Source organism: Dromiciops gliroides, chromosome 2 (genome assembly GCF_019393635.1).
Source record: "Dromiciops gliroides isolate mDroGli1 chromosome 2, mDroGli1.pri, whole genome shotgun sequence".
NCBI classification, from domain to species: Eukaryota; Metazoa; Chordata; class Mammalia; order Microbiotheria; family Microbiotheriidae; genus Dromiciops; species Dromiciops gliroides.
Genome location: NC_057862.1, coordinates 174363209 through 174379798, shown reverse-complemented (window position 1 = coordinate 174379798; position 16590 = coordinate 174363209). Strand labels below are relative to the sequence as shown.

At 38.9% G+C, this 16590-nt stretch overlaps 1 non-coding gene across 1 annotated transcript; it reads right to left on the bottom strand.

Annotated features, from left to right (window-relative positions):
* Positions 1–335: 335 nt before the first annotated feature.
* Positions 336–440, bottom strand: LOC122744976. Its single transcript, XR_006355298.1, has one exon. It is a non-coding gene; the product is annotated as a U6 spliceosomal RNA (small nuclear RNA).
* Between the last annotated feature and the right edge of the window lie 16150 nt (positions 441–16590).

The window sequence follows — 16590 nt, the reverse complement described above, 5'->3', positions numbered from 1 at the left end:
GGCACTTTCTGACCCTCACAGCAACTCTTATGTGTCCTTCCATGTTGCTTCACTTAAAACTTTCAGGCTAGCTTTTCAAATCACCATGAAATACACTAGCCCTGAACCTACTGCCTGGTGTTGCTAAACCTCTCCCACAGAGCTTCAATTATTTATTTCCCTTTTCAGCCATCTCTCCAACAATTGGAATTGGAGAGAGAATCTTCTATGAATGGGCATACCTGGACTCTCTTCTTCCAGCCTTGCTATATATCAAGCTCCTGAAACAAATGATCACATCTTTCTCACTAAGTTGTTTATAATGACATTAGATCTGGAATAAAACTGATTTGAAAATGTATTTTAAATGCTTCATGAATTTATGTGCCATCCTTGTGCAGGGGCCATGCTAATCTCTGTATCATTCCAGTTTTAGTTATATATGTTGCCGAACCAAGCACTTGAAAATATATTGTAAAACAGCCTTTTAAAATTTGGTCCAACTAAGAATGAACATTTTAATAAAATGATTTGCAAAGACTTTATTTCAAGGATTGTGTGTAAAGTGAAGAGATTTATGCTTACTCTACATTTGCTACTTTATAAAGTTACTTTTTTAAAATTCATATTTGCAGATTATTGGGGGCAGCTAGGTGGTGCAGTGGATAAAGCAGTGGCCCTGGATTCAGGAGGACCTGAGTTCAAATCTGGAATCAGACACTTGACACTTACCAGCTGTGTGACCTTGGGTAAGTCACTTAACCCTCATTGCCCCACCAAAAAACCAAAAAAAACCCCAAAACCCAAAAACATATTTGCAGATCATTTACTGCGTGGAAGGCACCATGGGTCAGAAGGAACTTTGTTTTCATTCTGAAGGAGCTCATAGGAGGCAGTTAAGTGTAATAGAAAAGCAACTTGTGATATATAAATTTAATGGAATATCATTGTGTTATAAGAAATGAAGAGTTTCAAATAGACATGAAAGAATTGTATAAACTGATGCAGAATGAAGTGAACAGAACCAAAAGAACAATTTTTACTGTACTATCAATATTATAAAAATGAATAATTCTGAAACTCAAGAACTCTGATTAACTAAATGATCAAACATGATCCTAGGACCAATAAAGAAGAATACTACTCACCTCATGACAGAGAGATGAAGAACTAATAGGCAGAATAAAAAATGAAGTTTTGGACGTGACCTATATGGGAATGTGTAGCTTTACTGTGATTGTGTGATATAGGGATTCTTTACAAAAGATTTATAAATAGCTCTCTTTCTGTGTCTCTGTTTCTCTTTTTCTGATGGGGGCAGGTGGGAGGGAGAAAAAAAAGAATGCCTGGTAATTGAAAAAAAGACCCCAGGAGATGTGGGTTGTAATCCTAACTTTACCAATTACTATTTATATGACCTTTACCAAATTATTTAATCTTTCTGACTCTCAGTTTCCTCAAATATAAAATGAGATAGGATCCTTAGCTCACAGGATTGTTGTGAAAATCAAACATAATACATCTAAATTGCTTTGTAATTTGTAAAGTACTATATAAATGGCAACAGTTATTGTGAGGCTGGTAAATGGGAAGTGCTTTGGGGTATTTTCTATAGACCACGCTGAAGAAAGAAGTATACCTATGTTGGTAAGGATGGGGAGAATAGAGCTATCTCAAACAACCAGTAGGACAAGAAGTATGAATTAATACAGTGGAGAGCAGTCACATCCAACCCCACTGGAAGTTCTAAAAAATCCAAGACTGGATATGTTCCCTTTCCCATCATCTCATTCCTACTTCTCTTCTTTTCAATTACTGCTCTCTTCCTGTCACCTTATTTACTACCAAGGTTTCCTAAGAACAACTTTAATCACCTACCATTGAACTCAATAAACCAAAAAAATTTTTGGACACTTGGGAAACATTTACTGAACAATGGGAGTTGGGTGTGGAGGGGAAGAATAGGTTACTAGATTGTAAATTTCCTTGAAAACAGAGACCATGAACATTCACCTTTATTAGTGCATAGCACAGACCCTTTTACATAAGTCACTGAAAAATTTCTTGAATGAATGAATGAATGAATGAATAGATGGAGAAAAAGCAAAGGCTAGGTGGGAGTGATAAAGTGTAGACAAGATAAGAAACCAGTCACAAACCAGACAACAACTGCTGGTTGGGAATGGAAAGAAAGAATGAATAGGGGAAGGTTCAAAGAAATCCTTTTACTGTGACCATCCTCTCCTCTAATATGCCCGTCAGGCTATTGGCTTGTATCCAAGGGTGGAACGAAGGGTACTTACATCAAACCCTGGGAGATGGATAGTGCTCCTTCCCCTCACCCCCTCCTTCAAGATCATGCCCAGGAACTCCCCACTGAGATCCTAGCATTGCTCCTATTGAGATCATAGCATTAGTCCTGCTGTTTGGGTTCCCAGCAGGGAATGGAAGTCGAATGGAAAGACTCATATGATAAAAAGCAGTTTAAATTTCCATTCAAAGACCTTGTTTAAATAAAAAAAAATACTTTGTTTTGCTTGTAATAGGAATGTGTGGTAGCAGCTGCAGTGTGGGCCTTTTTGAGCATTCAGAACCATGGACAGGAGTTGTCAATCAAGCTCAGCACCCTGTCCCACTGCTGCTACCTTTCTCCTCCAGGTCATTTCTTATCTTGGAGTATGATTTGTTTAATCTAACATTTTGTGCTCCCACCTACTTGGTGATGCTTCTTCCATGCTCTGGGTTTGTGTTCCTTCATTTATTACCTTCACTCAAGGTCATGATTTAAATACATAGCTTAATTAGATTAGTATATCTAATAAAGCAGGTAAAATAGACTACATTCCATTTGTTCCCTGGACCCAGCACATCTGAAAGGCAGAAAAAAACTTTTTAGCTTGGATTCTATCTCTCATCTCCCAGCTACAGCATGGGAATGAAGAAGAGAGCTAACCCAGAATACCAGGATCTTATTTTAGACTTTTCATCTCTTTGTGAAAAAGAGGCTGCATATAATCATTTAAGTCAAGACTAGATTAGAGAGTGATATAGAATTTTTGGTGAATCTCATGGTCACAGCCACATGGGTGAACAGGAACACAAGGTTATTCTTCCAGGATGTCAAGACTTCTGCTCTTTTGAGATATCTTGGATCAGCATGGCAGAATCTGCTTGTGTCCCATGTCTGACCTGGTAACCTCAACACTGAAATGGGGCATGAGTCAAGTACCACAAAGACTAATATCTATATGGTACTGTCACAAATTTAATACTGATAGCTGAAGGAGAATAAATGTACCTTAGCTTCCATTCAAGTCTTTGCCTTTTTCACCTTCAAGCTTCATGTTCAACAAACCTTTGTCATAATTGTCCAGCAAGTTTGTCAATCCAGTACAACATCAACCTTAGGGAGCACCATTAACTTCTTGGTCCTTTGACTCCAGCTAGGAAGTGTTGCTAAATACTCTTTTTTTTTGGGCTGGGCAATGAGGGTTGATTGACTTGCCCAGGGTCACACAGCTAGTAAGTGTCAAGTGTCTGAGGCCGGATTTGAAGTCAGGTCCTCCTGACTCCAGGGCCAGTGCTCTGTCCACTGCATCACCTAGCTGCCCCTGCTATACACTCTTTTTTTTATCTGAATTTTTTAAAATTAATAAAGTATTTTATTTTTTTCCATTACATGTAAAAATAGTTCTCAACCATTGTTTATACAAGCTTTACAATTTCAGATTTTTCTCCCTCCCCCCTCCCCTAGACAGCAGGTAATCTGATATAGGTTTTATATATATATATATGTATATATATATATATATATATAACATTAATCCTATTTCTGCATTAGTCATGTTATAAGAGAAAAAAAAATCAGAGCAATGATGGAAAACCTCAAAATAGAAAAAAAACAACAGCATCAAAACCAAAAGAAATAGTATGGTTCATTTAGCATCTATACTCTGCAGTTCTTTTTTTTTTTTCCTGGATTTGGAGATCCTCTTCCATCACGAGTTCCCTGGAACTATTCTGTGCCATTGCATTGGTGAGAAGAATATAGTCCATCACAGTAGATCAACACTCAATGTTGATGTTACTGTGTACAATGTTCTTCTAGTTCTGCTCTTCTCACTCATCATCAGCCCACACAAGACCCTCCAGGTTTCTTTGAACTCCTCCTGCTCATCGTTTCTTATAGCACAATAGTATTCCATTGTATTCATATACCACAACTTGTCCAGCCATTCCCCAATTGATGGGCACCCCCTCAACTTCCAATTCTTTGCCACCATGTAAAGCCTGCTATACACTCTTGATCTAGGGTATATTGACTTTTTCATTAATCAGTTTCTAGAAAAGGGGTTGTTTACCTGGGGTCTGTGGATGGATCTCAGGTGATGCATTAACTTAGAGGAGAGAGAGGCAGACAGAGAGAGAGAGAGAGACAGAGAGATACACACACACAGAGACAGAGAGAGAGAGAGGAAGAGACAGAGACAGAGAGAGTTGGATATGTAGATATGGAAATCATCTGTATAGAAATGATAGTTGAACCCACAAAAGCTAATTATTGGTTCATATTCTCTAAGTACAATTTGGTGGGGTTGTTCATCTTTCCACACCACCCCCTTCATCCTGTTCAGGTTCAGAAAAGGATGGGTGTAATACCTATGTACCTGGGGTAGATTTTGCCCCACCTTTCTCCCCCTATCTTCTTACCTATAATGGGTTTGTTGTTTTTGTTCAGTCATTTCAATCATGTCTGACTCTTTGTGACTCCATTTGGTTGTTTCTTGACAAAGACACTGGAGTTGTTTGACATTTCCTTCTCTAGCTTATTTAATAGATGTGGAAACTGAGGCAAACAGTGTTAAGTGACTTGCCCAGGGTCATATAGCTAGCAAGTGTCTGATGCCAGACTTAAACTCAGGTCTTCTTGACTCCAGGGATGGCAGTCTCTCCATTGTACCACCTAGCTACCTCCAGCTAGTGGATTTATATCTATAATCATTAATAATGATAATGGTAATAGTGAGCACTTGTAGGGTACTTTAAGCTTTACAAAGTGATTTCTATAAATGTTATCTCATTTTATTCTCAAACTACCCTTGAAGAGAGGTGCTATTAGTATTCCCCATTTACAGATGAAGAAACTGAGGGTAAGTGATTTGCCCAGGGTTACACAGCTAGTAAGTGTCGGAGGTATTGTTTGACTTCATATTTTCTTGAATCCAGGGCCAGCACTTTATCCAATATATCATATATTTGCTTCTTCTTCTTCTTCTTCTTCTTCTTCTTCTTCTTCTTCTTCTTCTTCTTCTTCTTCTTCTTCTACTACTACTACTACTACTACTACTACTACTACTACTACTAGTACTACTGCTACCACTTTTTATAACATGTGAGCATTCTTTTATTAAAGGAGAAGGAAAGGCAGAGCAGAAGGACTGATCAACCTTTCAGCAGGAAATGAAGGGAAAATGAAGGGAAATCTGGGCAATGATGTATCAGGTACATACACACATATACACATGGGCATATGTATCAAGGTTTCTAGTAGAAAGAATTAATAGCATAGGTCTTAATAACCACTGTTATTATTTGCAGTAAACAAATCTAAAGGGATCATTGAATCTATTTCAGTTTTCCCCCCCCTTTGTTATGGCCTCCCATCATGGTTAGTGGGGGAAAGTACAGATCAGTCTTCACCTAGGGGATGTCAAATCCTTACCACCATTTTGTCTCAGGTTCTGAATTTTTCTGTCTTATGCTGAAGTCTCTGATAAGGCTGGGCTACAGAAGGGAGAAACAATTGGTTGAAAAGTAAAACATTCTAAAAATTGGTCATGTGTTTCTTGCTGTCTTTAACTCTTGAAGGCTTAAGAGGGTAAGTTTCAAGGCAAGGCCCACCTTGCTTAAAGACTTGAAGTTGGGTTTGAAGTACGGCAGGATACTTTATGGTCCCAGAGATCTGGATTTTTAAAATCAAAGGAGACACTGGGAATTTTATTTCCTTAGGCTTTAAAAGAAAAGGAAGCTAAAATAACATCTCTAAGATATTAGACACAGAATGGTCGAATAAAATCTCAGTGATGCCACAGACACAGTCCTCTTTTCAATTTTATCAGTTTGCAAAATACATGAGGTTAATAAGTATTAAAAATCTCATTACTGTGTGGCATCAGATATGGAGTTGGCTCGAGGGTGTAATAAACGAGTTCCATTGTTGAAACTCCATCAAAAAGTATGATTGCACTTACACGGCCCTGGGAAAAAAAAAAGCCCCATTTCTCTGTATATACAACTTAATGTAATGAAAAATATTATGTATAGGGTTTCTGAAAGCTTACTATTCAAATTCTGGAGCTCATATTGACTTCACATATAAAGTTACAGTAGGTGGCTATTAGATTTTGAAAAGATTTTTTCCCTGTCAGCAAAATGCAACCTGCCTGACTGTGGATGTATTGAGTAGTTTATATTAAGGGCCATTTTTGGCCTTCTTTTTGGATTAAAAAACCCAAAATTGCTGCTAGCACTAGGAAACTTGCTGCCCTATGGAAACTGTGGGTGTTGTCCATCCCCCAGGGTATGTCCTTTGTTAATGAGATGTTCACATTTTCCCACTTCCAGTACTGGTGGCACAAAGTGAAGTTGAAAAAAAGTTAGTCTTCAATACTCTCCCACTTTCCTTTTTGGCCACTCCCAGGCATTGCAGGTGCTTATCTTGCTGACTCTCAACTCACTTGCTATTATCAACAACAAGATAGTAAATGGTCATTACTTAAATTACCTCCCAAGGGAACCTACATTTTAATGAGAGTCTCTAGAAGGAAACAACAACAACAACAACAACAAAACCCTTCAAGACACAAAGGAATGAATCCCTAATGGACGTATATTTCAGGCATAATGATAGTTTGAAAGGGTAGTGTTTTGGACAGGGGCATGTTCAGTGAACCTCTAATCACACCATATAGGTAAGGTGAGTGAATTGGTAAAAAAACAAATTAATACATCATGTGTGCTAAATGATGGGGATATAAGAATAAAAATTGAGGTAATTCCTATCTTCAAGGAGCTTATATTCTAATAGGGAGATGCAGCACATATAAGGAAGAGGTGCTGGGGGAAGGGAGTTTTGGTCTGAGTAGTCCCAAGGATGTTGAGTTGATCATGTTGAGTTGATCATGTTGGGCATTCATTTGAAATGTTCTTTATAGAAGCAATGGTACTTTTGATTTGATTACTGTGGGTGAGCAAGAAATGGAAAGTGGATGTGTGCTGGGGTTGGGTAGAATGTACACCTATTGTGATTGTTGTTCAGGCTTCATTCTCAAAGAGGACCAATGACTTTGGGAGGGTGATGCATTGACTTGCAAATGAATTGAATTTAAGTGAGGCAGAGCTTTGCAAAGTTATCAACCTTGCTATCCCTTCCAGAGTTATTGGAGTTCAGTGGCAAGATGATTGGTGATAGCCCACATCTGTGGTGGCAGGGCAGGTCTGATTAGATGGCTGAATGGGATATGAAGCAAGGCCTGGCTTGGAGCTCACTCAGTCACCAAACAAAATTGTTGAGCCCTAGAACATGAGTTCCAAAGTTTAGAAGATTAATTTCCTTAGGGTCTAGGGACATGGGTTTTGGGATTCAGGTGCTGAGGTCTTGGTGCTAGTAGGGAGAAATGGGGCAGCAGCAGCTGGATAATCAACCCATATTTCCCATAGACCTGATAATTGTGAGTTTTGATTTCTACCCTGATAGAATGTCCCTAAAGTATTCTCATTGGTGTTTTGTTTATCTCTGGATGCCTTTTTGATTCTCCACTCTTCTTTTTAGTGTCCTTATTCAACAAGTCATTTTCCCTTGATAAGACAGAGATCTACAGACCAGTTAGGTATCTCAATGGATAGATCGTTGGGCCTAGAGCTAGGAAGAACTAAGTTCAAATCCTGCCTCAGACACTTATTAGTTGTGTGTCTCTGGGCAAGTCACCCAACCTCCGTTTATCTGTTTCTTCAACTGTAAAATGGGGGATAATAATAGTACTGATGTCAGGATTCTTATGAGGGCTAAATGAGATAATATTTGTAATGCACTTCTCACAGTGCTTGACACATAGTAGGTGCTATATAAATGTTGGTTATTTATTTTGTATCTTTGAAGTTCCTTATTTTAAAGACCTTACATTATTTATTTCAATTTTTCAAGGGTAGTGACCAAATAACTGGTATTACCTGTGTGTCCTGATTAACCACATTCCTTTCTTGCCATAGCTTTTTCCTCTCTATCTCCATCAATGAACACTCAGGAGTTCCCACTAGCCCTATATATAGGACCCAAAAGCTCTCCTCCTTCCTTTTGCCCTTCTTCATTCTCTCTCTTCTCCACCCCAATGTCTCCCATTAGGAAGCTGAAATTTGTTCAGTTTAGTGTTACAAAGTCATACAAATTCAACATTTGCTAGTAAAACCCTCATCAGCTGTATTGACAAATGAATCAAATAAGAGATGCTGGTGCCCATAATCAAGTCACTGACTGAGTATAGATTAGCCCTTAAATCAAATGTGCAGTCTTCTTTGAATTCAGGGCTTGAGGATAGTGAATGTATTGAAACAAATTTTTGATTCTCTCAAATCTGTAATCAATTAGATTTTTTTTTTGCTGCACTTCACTCTTAAAAGAAAGAAACAAATGAAAAGAAAAAAGTTCCCATCATGGGTTAATTAATAAAAATAATTTTAGAACATTTCCCAGGTGAGGTCCTGGAGTCATTAAATATAATTGTGTAGGCCTTCTACCAGCACAATCTCCATGATGTTGTTCAGAATGATAATCTGGAGGTCCTGCCAGACTCTTAATCATTAAATAAACATTCAATTATATCCACTAGGAAGGAACGAAGGGACTAATTATTTATTAAGTACTTACTATGTACCAGACACTGGGCTAAGCACTTTACAAATATTATCTTACTTGATCCTCATAACAACCCCGGGAGAGAAGTGCTATTATTAGCCCCATTTTACAGTCAAGGAAACTGAGATCTACCAAGACTAGGACATGTCTGAAGTAAAATTTGAATTCATGACTCCAGGCTTAATTCTCTAACCACTGAACCAGTTAGCTGCCCATCCTGTATTTGATAGAGAAAGAAAGTAGATTAATGTATTTTAGGGAGATTTTCAGTGAGTTGAAATGGATGATGTTTTTTTTTTCTTCATTCCCTTTTAACCAATCAAGCCAATGTCTTTTGGTCCCATTTGATTTGACTTCCCTTTAGTGTATGCAGGACACTTTCAGTTTATGATAAGGCTGAAATGACTTTGGGGGGTTCAGTGCAGTACCATCAGTGGAAAATACAATTTTTTCTCCTCTTTATGTGGATTTCTTTAGACTCTATTTGCTCTATTCCAACTTGGTTATGAGGCAGTGTGACATAGGTGAGTTGTCTCAAATCCAGTAAGACCTGGGTTCAAATCCTGACTTAGGCTGTGAGATCCTGGGCAAGTTACATAGGGTTCTGTGATCTAAGTTTAATTTTTTAGTGCTCTTTGTACCTCTCTTAAGACTAGAAGTTGAAGATATGTTGCTGAACCTATGGACCTATGTTAGTGCCTACTCCTATGAGTTTGTTAAATTTTCAGTGTGAACATTTAAACCTTGGAAACTGGCAAACTACAAATCAGGGCTAAATTTCATGATTTATATCAAGCAAACCACTTGTGGACCTCCCACCTCCCACAACACTCCTTAGTATAGCTGAAACCAGATTAAAATGTAATTGGGTAATATTTAACAACATAAATAAAAATAAAATAAAACATGATGTTAATATGTGGTTTTCTAAGTCAATTTGTGTCCTGCTATGATCCTTATAGACAGTTTCGTAGCCCGCTTTTTTTTTTTTTAAGCAACAAACATTTATTTTATTTTTTCCAGTTACATGTAAGGGTAGTTTTCAACATTCATTTTCATAAGATTTAGAGTTCCAAATTTTTCTCCCTTTCCTCCCCGCTCCCCAAGATCACAACCAGGTTATATATGTACTATCCACAAGTGTTCTTTTTATCAGTTCTTTCTATGGGGGTGCATAGTAAGCTTCCTCATTAGTTCCTTGGGATTGTCTTGGATCATTGCGTTGCTGAGTAGTTAAGTCATTCACAATTGCTCATTGAACAATACTGCTGTCACTATGCACAACGTCTTCCCAGCTCTGCTCACTTCACTATACATCGATTTTCATTAGTATTTCCAGTTTTTTCAAGGATCATCCTGTTTGTCATTTCCTGTAGCACAAGACCATTCCACTACAATCATATAGCACAGCTTTTTCCATCATTCCTCAATTGATGGACATTCCTTTGATGTTCAATTCTTAGCCTCCAACAAGAGTTGCTATGAATATTTTTTGTACAATTTCCGCCCCTTTTCTCTTTTTCTTGATTATTATTGTTAACTGTTTCCCTTCCATCCTATTCCCTTCCCCATGATATTTATTCTATTATCCATCTTCTGTCATCCTATAACTCTTCAAAAGGGATTTGCTTCTGTCTGTCCCCTCCCCACTTTGCCCTTTCCTTCTTTTGCCCCTCTCTCTTTATCCCCTTCACTTTCTATTTTCCTGCAAGGTTAGAGAGATTACTCTACCCAATTGAGTGTGTACATTATTCCCTCCTTGAGCCAATTCTAATGAGATTGAGGTCTTTGATCCAATTCTGATGAGTGTTAGGCTCATTTACTACCCAGATTAAATAGATTACTTCACCCAGTTGGGTGTGTGTGTTAGTCCCTCCTTGAGGCAGCTCTGATGAGTTTAAGGTTTTTGAGCCTTTTCTGATGAGTGTAAAATTCATTTACTGCCGTGCTCCTCTCCCATCTCTTCCCCCACTCCATAAGCCTTTTCCTGTTTCTTTCATGTAAGATTTCACCTCTGCCCTTCCCCCTCCCCCTCCCCCAGTACATTCCCTTTACCCCTCAATTTAACCCTAAAGATGTCATCACCTAGCTAAGTGACACAGTGGACAAAGCATCCCCCCTGGACCTAGGGGGATCCCAGCCAAAACCCAGCCTCAGACACAAGACAGTAGTCCACTGTATGACCCCAGGTATGTCCCCCAGCTCCAATTTTTTATGGTTGTGTAGGGTCTTGTATTTGAAAGTCAAATTTGCCATTCAGTTCAGGTCTTTTCATCACAAATATCTGAAAATCTTCTTTTTCATTAAAGTCCCATTTTTTTCCACTGAAAGATTATGATGAACTTTGCTGGGTAGGTGATTCTTGGTTGTAATTCCATTTCCTTTGCCCTCTGGAATATCATATTCCATGCCCTCTGGTCCTTTAATGTAGAACCTGCTAGATCTTGTGCTATCCTGACTGGGGCTCCACAGTACTTGAATTCTTTCTTTTTGGCAGCTTGCAATATTTTCTCCTTGACCTGAGAGCGCTGGAATTTGGCTATAATATTCCTAGGAGTTTTCCTTTTGGGATCTCTTTCTGGAGGTGATCGGTAGATTCTTTCAATTTCTATTTTAGTTTCTTCTTCTAGAATTTCAGGGCATTTTCCCCTGAGAATATCTTGGAAGATGATGTCTAAGCTCTTTCCTTGATCATGGTTTTCAGGTAGACCAATAATTTTCAAATTATCTCTCCTGGACCTATTTTCCAGGTCAGCAGTTTTTCCCAGAAGATATTTCACATTGCCCTCTATTTTTTTATTCATTTGGATTTGCTTTATTGTGTCTTGGTTTCTCACAAAGTCACTGGCTTCCATTTGTTCAATCCTTATTCTAAGGCAATTATTTTCATCAGAGAGATCTTGTACCTCCTTTTCCATTTGGCCAATTTGATTTTTCAAGCTGTTGACTTTTTTCTCATGTCTTTTCTGCATCACCCTCATTTCTCTTTCCATTTTTTCCTCTACCTCTCAAACTTTATCTTCAAAGTCCTTTTTGAGCACCTCTATGGCCTGAGACCAATTCATATGTTTCTTGGAAGCTTTAGAAATAGGGGCCCTGATGTTGATATCTTCCTCTGAGGGTGCCCCTCGGTCTTCCTTGTTACTGAAGAAACTTTCTATAGTCCTCACCTTTCTCTGCTCATCTTGCCTTTCTTTTACTAGACCCTTTAGCTCCTTAAAGTGGGGCACTGTTTCCAGGCTGCAGTATTCCGAGCTTCAGAAATCCCAGGTGGTATGATTTAAGGAGAATCAGCTTCTTCATTCACCTGGTCTGTTCCCTGGTCCTTAGATGACCCCAGACCAACTTGTTAATCAACCAGCTTTGTGTGTTGTGGTTGTGAGCTTTGATGAGCCTGTGCCCCTCCCCTACCTGGGCCACTGCTACTCAAGCCTACCTCCTGGTTCTCAGCAGGGGTGGAAAATCCAAGCTCTGCCTCAGCACCAGCATAGACCCCTGTAGTCTCCCCCCTGCCCAGGGCTCAGCCCTCTCACCAAACTGTGAGCTTAGTTCCAGATGACACTAGTGCTTCAGCTGATTCAGAGGCTCTGGGGGTCTCCTTCTCTGGTGAGGCCTTCCTGGGACTGGATCTGTGTCAGGGTGACTGTGGGCTTGGGCTCCACTCCTGTCTCAGCACAGCAGCTCCCTCCTTCTGACCTTCCAAGCTGTTCTTGTTTAGAAGATGATTTCAGCACATTCTTCTGTGGGTTTTGCTGCTCCAGGCATTGTCCTATGGCATTATTTGTATGTTTTTTGGAGAGATCATATCATGAATTCAGGAGCTCACTGCCTTTCCTCCGCTATCTTGGTTAGCCCACTTTCTATTTGAATTTGACACCACTGGTCTAGACCCAGGAAAGTGGTGGAGAAAGTGTTTATACAAATTAAATTATTTTTATTTGTTTTTTTTTTTTTGTGAAGCAATGAGGGTTAAGTGACTTATCCAGGGTCACACCACTAGTAAGTGTCAAGTGTCTGAGACCACATTTGAACTCAGGTCCTCCTGAATCCAGGGCTGGTGATCAACCACTGTACCACCTAGCTACCCCCTACAAATTAAATTTTAAAATGTGTCTTGTGTATATATTTTTTTCAGAGCCAGGTGTTAACTATTTACTATCACACCTACATTGATAGAGGGAGTTCCTTATGTCTGAAATTGCAGGTCCAGTCCCTAGCTCTGATGAGTGTAATTCCTTGAAGTCTGAATAGAAATAAGACCTGCCCCAGCTTTCCTTATATACTTGGCTTTTTAGAGACATTTTTTAAAGGGGATAGCAGAGATGGGTGTTGAACATGGGAAGGAAAAAGTGGTTCAGATTTTGATTTCCTAAGAAGGAGATCATCTTGTAACAGCACACTCTGGAGTCCACTCTAACATGAGTACTACAATTATATTGCTGTCCCTTTAAGAGCCTGCTACCCAAGGCCAGAAGACAATTGTTTTTCTGCTACTGAACAGCAGCCATTCTCCTCAGGGATGATTCATCCATCTAGTGCTTCCTGAAGAAAACAGATGCTCTGAAAGCCCAAGGGGGCAAATATGTGCAGTAAATAGCTTGACATTATATAATGCACTAATGTCCTCCTCCAATGCTTCACCATGGCTTGGGGAATGATGACACTGGGTTCTTGAAGTCTGAGCCATCAGTATAAGGCTGTGGCAATTACCACCAAGCTAGAAAGGGCTCCAGGAAATGCCAGGTCTGCGTTCTGAGATTCGCTTGGTAAATCTGGAGAAGCCCATCATCAGATCAGTCTAAGAGCTCCCAACAACGCCTACAGAAATTTTAAGATCTCTTTCACTGTTTGTTATTCATTCTCTAAGAGGACCATGACATCAGGGTGATGTCATGACTTGCACTGAATTGAATTTAAGTGAGGGAAGGCTGTGCAAGGGCATCAACCTCACTCTGTCCTCCAGAGCCATCTGGGTCCAGTGGCAAGATAAATATCAGGACAACTGGAGATAGCCTCCCATGTTTAAGGCAATTGTGGGTAAGTGACTTGCCCAGGGTCAGAGAGCTAGTAAGTATCTGAACTCAGGTCCTCTCAACTTCAGGGTCAGTGCTCTATCCACTGTGCCACCTAGCTGCTCCTTCCCCCCCCCCAATAATGTAAATAAAGATATTTGAAATAGTGAAGAATTAAGTTTTACCTAGGGCTTTGCTCAGAGCAACATTGTCACATAGAGTAGGTAGCAAAAATATTATTACCCTTATTTTACAGATAGGCAAAAAAGAGAAAGTGACTCAGGCTTGTATATAGATAACTATGGATAGGTTTGTTTTTAGGAGAATTCATCAAAAACAGGAAAAAAGTCAACAGACTTGAAAAGAGGGAAAGCCTGGGGAGCTTGTTGCTGAGTAACAATATTAATAATAATAGCTAGTTATGAACAAAGGTCTCAAAAGAAGAACTGCAAAGTATTTACAACCATGTGAAAGAATGTTCCGAATCATTAGTAATTAGAGAAATCCAAATAAAGACAACCCTGAGGTTTCACATTACACCCTGAAAATTGTCAAGAAAAAAATTAACAAAAAAGGCAACAGTTAATAATAATACAATTGTAGGGATTGTGAAAAGAAAGGAACGTACTAATATATTTTTATTGGAACTGTAAAATGGTACAACCATTTTGGAAAACAATTTGGAATGATGCAAATAAAGTGACTATAATGTTCATAGCCTTTGAACCAGAGACTATTTCTGGGAGGACCAGTGGGAAGGGATACTTGAGATAACTATGGTAATGTAAGAAACAGAAAATATCAATAAAAGCTTGTTTAAAACATTAAAAATAATAATTATTAGTATTTATGTAATATTTTAAGGTTAGGAAGGAACTTTATATATGTTATCTCATTTGATCCTCAGAGTAACCCTATGAGATTGGTGTTATTGTTATCCCCGTTTTAGAGATGGAGAAACTGAGGCTGAAAGATATTAAGTGACTTGCTTAGGGTCACATACAGCTAGCTAGTCTGAGGCATAATTTGAGCACATCTTCTTCACTCTAAGTTCAATGCTTTCTCTGTGGCACTGCCTGGCACACAGTAGGCACTTAATAAATGCTTACTGACTTGAGTGACCTAGCTGAAACAGCTTACGATTGGCAGCAGTATTGCTTTCCCCTTCCCCACTTCTACTCAGCCATGGACTAAATACCTCTTTCCCCCATCCACTCTCTTTAATCCTATATACTTGTTACAGTATACTTGTTACAGTACACTTGTTACATGCTCTCTATCGATCATTAGACATACAGAGGTGCCTTTCTCCAAGTATCTCACAATCTCTCTTAGAAGCCATATGTATTTGGACCCTAGAGAAAAGTGTGCACTTGGAGCAACCAGCTAACACAGCCAACACCTCCAATATGTACTGGTGCTTCTGGGAAAGTGACACAGAAAAGTCAGGAGACTTATCATTCTATATTTCCTTTTATGGAAAATGAAGAGGATGGACTAGATGACCTCTAAAATCCATTACAGCTTCAACATTTTATGAGTCTGCAAATGCTGGTAGGGGTATATGGACCACTGCTGCTGCCCAAATTGGATACCCAGAAATATACTTAAGATCATAGGATTTAGAGTTGAAAGGGACCTTTGAAATAATCATACCCAGCACCTGCATTTCACAGGTGAGAAAAATAAGGCATTGACAGGTTAAGTGAAAGTGCCTTAGTCACAAAGGGAGTAAATAGCAGAGCCAAGCTTCAAACAGGTCATTTGACGCAAAATCCTATGTCCTTTCCTTAACAATATGTTGCCTGGGGACAATGAAATAAAGATTCTCCTGATTTATCAGAATCCTGTCTCCAAGCTTAAGGCTGGGGAAAATGATGTTTCTTTTCTGGTTGACATTCAGAGAAAGAAAACAATAAATTCATGATTTGATTTTGACATTACCAAAAGAAAGATACAATACTTTGACTAAGGGGGCAGAATTATAGAATAGCATTTGAGGAAGTAGTCATGTAAGTTCCCTATGTATAATATAAATACTATCATAATCTATTACATAAAGTACTTTACACATTTTTTCAGGAGTTGAATAATAAATAGCTATAAATAAAAGTTATTATTATCCCTATTTTATGGGTAAGATAGATGAAGCTTTGACAAATGGACTTGTTAGACCAGTTATTCAACTGGTAAGTGGCAAAACCAGGACTAGTATACAGGACACTTGGTGCTGGTAAAGGAATAGTATAAATTTGTTTTTCACATAAATGTGTTTTTATTAGCTATTTAATTTGTAGAAGAATGTAAGGGTTTGTAGCCTTTGAAAAGTGCCATGTAGGTGGCACAGTGGATAGATCACTAGCCCTGGGGTCAGGAGGATCTGAGTTCAAATCCGGATTCAGCCACTTACTAGCTGTGTGACTCTGGGAAAGTCACTTAACCCTGATTGCCTCCCCAAACAAACCACAAGAAAAATGCCACATTGACTTCAAGAGGCACTTTGGATGTGGGTGGGAGGGGTGCAGGAATGGAAGTGAACAATTAACCCATGTACCTGTAAACACTGGCTATGGCTGTACAACATCTCTGGCAAGTGCTGCCAAAGGTTGCAGATGACTGGGGGTAGATAATGGGCTAATTCAAGAGGTAAAGATAATTGTTAATCTCTTCATCTAAAGGCTTAATAGT